The 6780-nt window shown below is 42.5% G+C and overlaps 1 non-coding gene across 1 annotated transcript; it reads right to left on the bottom strand.

Moving 5' to 3' along the window:
• Positions 1–2132: 2132 nt before the first annotated feature.
• Positions 2133–2205, bottom strand: trnaf-gaa (transfer RNA phenylalanine (anticodon GAA)). Its single transcript has one exon. It is a non-coding gene; the product is annotated as a tRNA-Phe (tRNA).
• Positions 2206–6780: the final 4575 nt, after the last annotated feature.

Here is a 6780-nt window from a genome sequence, read left to right on the forward strand (position 1 = left end):
CAACCCTTTAAGTAACGTTCCCCAATCTATCATAGCCAACTCCCGCCTCATACCTTCATAGTTTCCTTTGTTTAGATTCAGGACCCGAGTCTCGGAATCAACTCTCTCACTCTCCATCTTAATGAAGAATTTTATCATATTATGGGCGCACTTCCCCAAGGGACCCCACACAACAAGATTGTTAACTAATCCTTTCTCATTACACAATACCCAGTCCAGGATGGCCTGTTCTCTAGAGGTGTTTTACACCTCTATCAATTCTCCACTCAATCTCCTTTGATATAGGCAGAATAATCCTAGCTTTTCCAACCTAACCTTGTAACTAAAATCCCCCATCCCTGGATCCATTCTGGTAAATCGCCTCTGCGTCCTCTCAAGGACCCTCACATTCTTTCTCAAGTCTGCTGAGCAGAACTGGAAGCAACACTCCAATTGGGGCCTAACCAGAGTTTTATAATGGTTCAGCATAACTTCCCTGCTTTTGTACTCAATGCCTCTATTTATAAAGCCCAAGATCCCATATGCTTTGCGAACCACTCTCGCAATATGTCTTGCCACCTTCAAAGATTGATGCACATGAACCCCAAGTCCCTCTATTCCAGTACACTCTTTAGAACTGTGCCATTAAGTATATATTGCCTCTCCCTATTCCTTATGCCAAAATACATCACCTCACACTTGTCACTATTAAATTCTATCTGCCACCTGTCTGCCCATTCTGCTAGCCTATCACTGTCCTGTTGCAGGCAGTTCATATCATCCTCACTGTTTGCCACTCCTCCAAGTTTGTTGTCATCGGGATATTTTGAGATTCTACTTTGTATTCCAAGATCCAAGTCAATTACCTTGAGCAGAAAAAGCAGTGGTTCTAGCACTGACCCTTGGGGAACACCACTGTCGACTATCCTCCAGTCTGACAAAGAACCATTTAATAAGACTCGCTGTTTTCTGTCCTTAAACCAATTTTCTATCCAATTGGACACTGACCCTCCTATATCACGAACCTCAATTTTGTTAACCGCCCTTTTATGTGGTACCTTGTCAAACGCTTCCTTAAAATCCATATAAACAACATCCACTGCATTCCCTTCATCAACCTGCTCTGTTAGTTCATCACAAAATGCAGTTAGATTAGTCAAGCATGAACTCCCATTTATAAATCCATGCTCACTCTCCTGAATTAACTCGAACCTCTCCAAGTGACTGTTGATTTTTTACCCTGATTATTCTTTCTAAAACCTTACCCACCGCTGCTGTTAATCTAACTAGCCTGTAGTTACCCGGACTGTCCTTACACCCTTTCTTGAATAAGGGTGTCGCATTTGCCACTGTTTAATCCTCTGGCACCTCCCCGGTATCCAGGGAAGATTGGAAGATTATAGCAAGCCCTTCCGTTATCTGCATCCGCATTTCCTTTCGCAACCTGGGATGTGAGCCATCAGGACCAGGTGATTTATCTTCCCTAAGCACAGCCAGCCTTTTTAGTACCTCCCTCTCCTAATTTGTACTCTCTCCATTGCCTCTACTTTCTTCACTTCAACTGATATTTTGTCAAATTCCACTTCCTTAGTGATCACTGATGCAAAGTACTCATTAAGTAGATTAACATTGCCCTGCACCTCTAAGCTTATATTATCCTTTTTGTCCCTAATAGGCCCGACTCAACCTCTTACTACTCACTTATCATTTACATGCTGCTCGAAGATTTTTGGGTTTCCTTTCATGTTGACTGTCAGTCTATTCTCATAGAAATAGAGAATAAGCAAATATAGATGATATAAGTATTTCCCATCCTTGATGAGGTGGAATTTTTTATGTTGTGGGTAGTAATGTCTTGGCCCACGAGTGTGGTGGAAGCAGAGACAATCAATGATTTGAAAAGGAAATTGGATGGATACTTGAAGGAAAGAAACTTGCAGGAGGAAAGGGATCGAGCTGGTGAGTGGAACTGACTAGATTGCTCCGGGGAGAGCCAGCATGGACGTGAGAGGCCAAATGACCACCTTCGATGTTGTAAATGATTCTGTGTTGTTTCTCAAATTCAATCCACTGGTGCTTGGGAAATAATCTCAAAGTAAATTGTACAACTGGAAAATCAGAACCAAGGCAAGGGACACATAAGGAAGCGAAATTGCTGAAACCAGGGATTGAACCAGGGACCTTTAGATCTTCAGTCTAACGCTCTCCCAACTGAGCTATTTCAGCCCTACATTAACAGCAGCTTGGTGTCCTTGTTTTGGAAGAAAATACGTACATTCAAGTTTTCCAAAAAATTAAAGAACACAACATGTGAGTAATATTCCCCATTGCTTTCTCAGTCCTGATGGATTGTGAAGCGGGAGACAGCCAGAAGTGCCACTGAGCCGCACAGACCCCGAGCTGAGAATGAAATGAGATCAAATTCAATCTTTCATCGTGAGATGCTGCTGAGAGGTAAGAGTCCTGAATCAAAGCGAGACTTGCTCATTTCAAACACTCCCTGTACTCTCTGCTCATGAAGCCTTAAAAAAGGGAAAAACAGAATGGCACTCAAACTCACAACCCTGCCATTAAAAGTCTCATATTCGACTGACAGAACTGTCACTTCTACTCGGTCTCTTATTGGATGGATGCAACTCCAACGCAGGGATGGCATTCAAATCCTCCCATGGGTCCACATGTCAGACTGAGTTCCATGTTGTAGACTCAAGCAAAGGAAATCTGCTCACTTCCAAAACTATCAGCGGATTGAAGCTGATTACAATCAACATCATCAGAGGTCAGAACTACCTGGTGAAAGGAGACACCCTGAAGAAGGATCCACAATTATTCAAAGGCATCGACAAAGTGAAAAACAAGAAAATCGATGAGTCAATGCAAGCCAAACAACAGAAACACTGAAGAATTCCATTCCATTCCAGTCCAGAACCCAGTCCTGTTGTTTTTGGAGTCAGGTCACAATTACAGCAACAACTTTATATTCCCACTTGGCTATCTGTACATTTAGTTAATTGCAATTTTGTCGACAAGCTCTTTGAATCCAGTTGTCTGGTCCTCAAGCCAGCTCCGAATGGAAGTCAATTCCACCTTCTGCAAGGCTGAAACCAATAGATAACCTTAATCTAAAAATGCCAGCAGACCAGGGCTCGTCCAGGACTTGAACCCAGGATCTCTCGCATGTTAATTAACCATACTCCCGAAGCGAGAATCATACCCCTAGACCAACGAGCCACTGACAGGTCAGGTTTTATTAGCTGCTGTGGAATTTCACTGGAACCCCCCAGCCAATCATCCATTTTTTTTCAGATCAAAGCAACATCCTGCAAATGCTGAAATAAAAACAGAAAGTGCTGGAAATGCTCAGCAGCTCTGGCAGCATCTGTGCTGTGAGAAACACAGTTAACGTTTCAGGGCACTCACCTTTTGTTTCAGCCATCCTTTCAGACTGCGTCTGTCCATCCAATCTCACTTTCTATTCTCTCCACATTCTAACCATTCACTACGTTACTACATTTTTCATGAATTCCTCATTTCTTTTATTAATGACAATTTTGTATTTCTGGCCTTTGCTTCAGACACCACCACAAGTGGAATCATGTCTCCATCTACCCAATCAAACCACTTCGCTGTTTCCTCACATTGCAATGTTTCTTTAACCCTGACAGACTGTGGAGTTTCTGCTGCTTGATTGCAGTTCTTGCTTCCCGCCAGTAGATGTCACCTCACTCCAATACAGTGAAGTTTACAAATCTGAGAGAGACACAACAGGAAATAATTGTTCACATTATAGTGAATGTGTGGGATTTAGAAATACTAGGAGTGGAGACGAGTTATTATTGCACTCTGCTATTACATCTTTTATAATGGACTCCAGCATTTTCCCCACGACTGATGTCAGGCTAACCGGTATATAATTCGCTGTTTTCTTTCTGCCTCTTTTTTTAAATAATGGAGTTACATTAACTACCGTCCAATCCATTGGAACTGTTCCAGAGTCGATAGAATTTTGAAAAAAGACCAGAAATGCATCTGCTATTTCAAGGGCCACTTCCTTAATTACTCTGGGATGTAGATTATCAGGCCCTGGGGATTTATCGGCCTTCAATCCCATCAATTTCCCAAACATTCCCTACTAATACTGATTTCATACAGTTCCTCCTTCTCACTAGACCCTATGTTCCCCAACATTTCTGGGAGATAATTTGTATCCTCCTTTGTGAAGACAGATCCAAAGTATGTATTTAATTGGTCTGCAATTTCTTTGTTCCCCATTATAAATTCCCCCGTTTCTGACTGTAAGGGACCCACATTTGTCTTCACTAATCTTTTTCTCTGCACATATCTAAAGAAGCTTTTACAGTCAGTTTTTATGTTCTCTGCTAGCTTACTCTCATACTCTATTTCCCCCTTCTTAATCAATCCTTTTGTCCTCCTCTGCTAAATTCCAAACTGCTCACAATCTTCAGGTTTGCTGCTTGTTCTGGCCATTTTATATTTCTCCTCCTTGGATCTAATACTTCCCTTAATTTCTTTTGTAAGCCACAGTTGAGCCACCCTTCCTGTTTTACTTTTGCACAGACAGGAATGAACAATTGTTGTAATTCATCCATGCGCTCTTTAAATGCTAGCCATTGCCTATCCACTGTCAACCCTTTAAGTAACATTCCCCAATCTATCATCGCCAACTCCCGCCTCATACCTTCATAGTTTCCTTTATTTAGATTCAGGACCCGAGTCTCGGAATCAACTCTCTCACTCTCCATCTTAATGAAGAATTTTATCATATTATGGGCGCACTTCCCCAAGGGACCCCACACAACAAGATTGTTAACTAATCCTTTCTCATTACACAATACCCAGTCTAGGATGGCCTGTTCTCTCGAGGTGTTATACACCTCTATCAATTCTCCACTCAATCTCCTTTGATATAGGCAGAATAATCCTAGCTTTTCCAACCTAACCTTGTAACTAAAATCCCCCATCCCTGGATCCATTCTGGTAAATCGCCTCTGCGTCCTCTCAAGGACCCTCACATTCTTTCTAAAGTCTGCTGAGCAGAACTGGAAGCAACACTCCAATTGGGGCCTAACCAGAGTTTTATAATGGTTCAGCATAACTTCCCTGCTTTTGTACTCAACGCCTCTATTTATAAAGCCCAAGATCCCATATGCTTTGCTAACCACTCTCGCAATATGTCTTGCCACCTTCAAAGATCGGTGCACATGAACCCCAAGTCCCTCTATTCCAGTACACTCTTTAGAACTGTGCCATTAAGTATATATTGCCTCTCCCTATTCCTTATGCCAAAATACATCACCTCACACTTGTCACTATTAAATTCCATCTGCCACCTGTCTGCCCATTCTGCTGGCCTATCACTGTCCTGTTGCAGGCAGTTCATATCATCCTCACTGTTTGCCACTCCTCCAAGTTTGGTGTCATCGGCATATTTTGAGATTCTACTCTGTATTCCAAGATCCAAGTCACTTACCTTTAGCAAAAAAAGCAGTGGTTCTGGCACTGACCCTTGGGGAACACCACTGTCGACTATCCTCCGTTCTGACCAAGAACCATTTAATATGACTCGCTATTTTCAGTCTTTAAAACAATTTACTATCCAAATGGACACTGACCCTCCTAATCCATGAACCCCAATTTTGTTAACCACCCTTTTATGTGGTACTTTATAAAATGCTTTCGTAACATCCATATAAACAACATCCACTGCATTCCCTTCATCAGTATTCTCAGATAGTTTATCATCAAATGCAGTTAGATTCGTCAAGCATGAACTCCCATTGATAAATCCATGCCTACTCTCCTGAATTAACTCAAACCTCTCCAAAGGACTTGATTTTTTTCCCTGACCTGTTGATCTCATGCTGATAGCAAGCTCACCATAGAGCATGTATTTGGCAATGTGACCGTCATCCATTTGGCCCAGTCAACAGAGTCACCGCTGACTCAAGAGGGCAAACATGCTGCGGATCCCTGCACGCTGGTGTACTTCCGCATTCGGCACTCTGTCCTGCCAGGAGATGCCCAGTATCCATCTGAGGCAGTGGAGGTGGAAGCTGTTCAGCCGCTTTTTTTGGCTTGTATAAGTTGTTGATGCTTCTCTACTATAAAGGAGGGTGCTGAGAACACAAGCCTGGTACACGTGGAGCTTTGTATTTTCGGTCAGTTTGCTGTCGGTTCACACTTGTCTTCTCAACTTTGACATGACAGCTGCAGCATTGGCAATCCTGGTGCTGATTTCAGCATCAAGGGCCAGATTGCTGGTGGTTGTTGATTGAAGGTATGTGAAGCTGTTGACAACCTCCAAAGTGAGGTTGTCGATGTTGATGGAAAGTGGAGTCTCTACGTCCTGGCCCGTAACTTTCATCTTCCTGATGCTGATTGTCAGTCCAAACTCTTTGCAGGCCAGGGAGAACCGATCTACAAGCTGCTGTGACTGAACTTCATTATGGGATGTCAGCACAGCATCATCAGCAAATAGCAACTCACAGACTAGGAATTTACCCACTTTGGTCTTGGCGCACAGTCTTGCCAAGTTGAACAGCTTGTCGTCAGCTCTGATGTGCAGGTGAACACCTCTTTCTGAGTAATTGAAAGTGTACAATAGCAGCATGGAGAAGAATATGCCAATTATAAAGGATGTGATAACTAGACAGTTCGAAAATGATGACATGATTGGGCAGAGTCAACATAGATTTATGAAAAGGAAAACAGGTTTGAAAAACCTGTTGAGATTTTTGAGGATGTTACCTATAGAACAGATAAAGGAGAACCAGTGGATGT

This window comes from Heterodontus francisci, chromosome 35 (genome assembly GCF_036365525.1).
Source record: "Heterodontus francisci isolate sHetFra1 chromosome 35, sHetFra1.hap1, whole genome shotgun sequence".
In the NCBI taxonomy this organism is placed as follows: Eukaryota; Metazoa; Chordata; class Chondrichthyes; order Heterodontiformes; family Heterodontidae; genus Heterodontus; species Heterodontus francisci.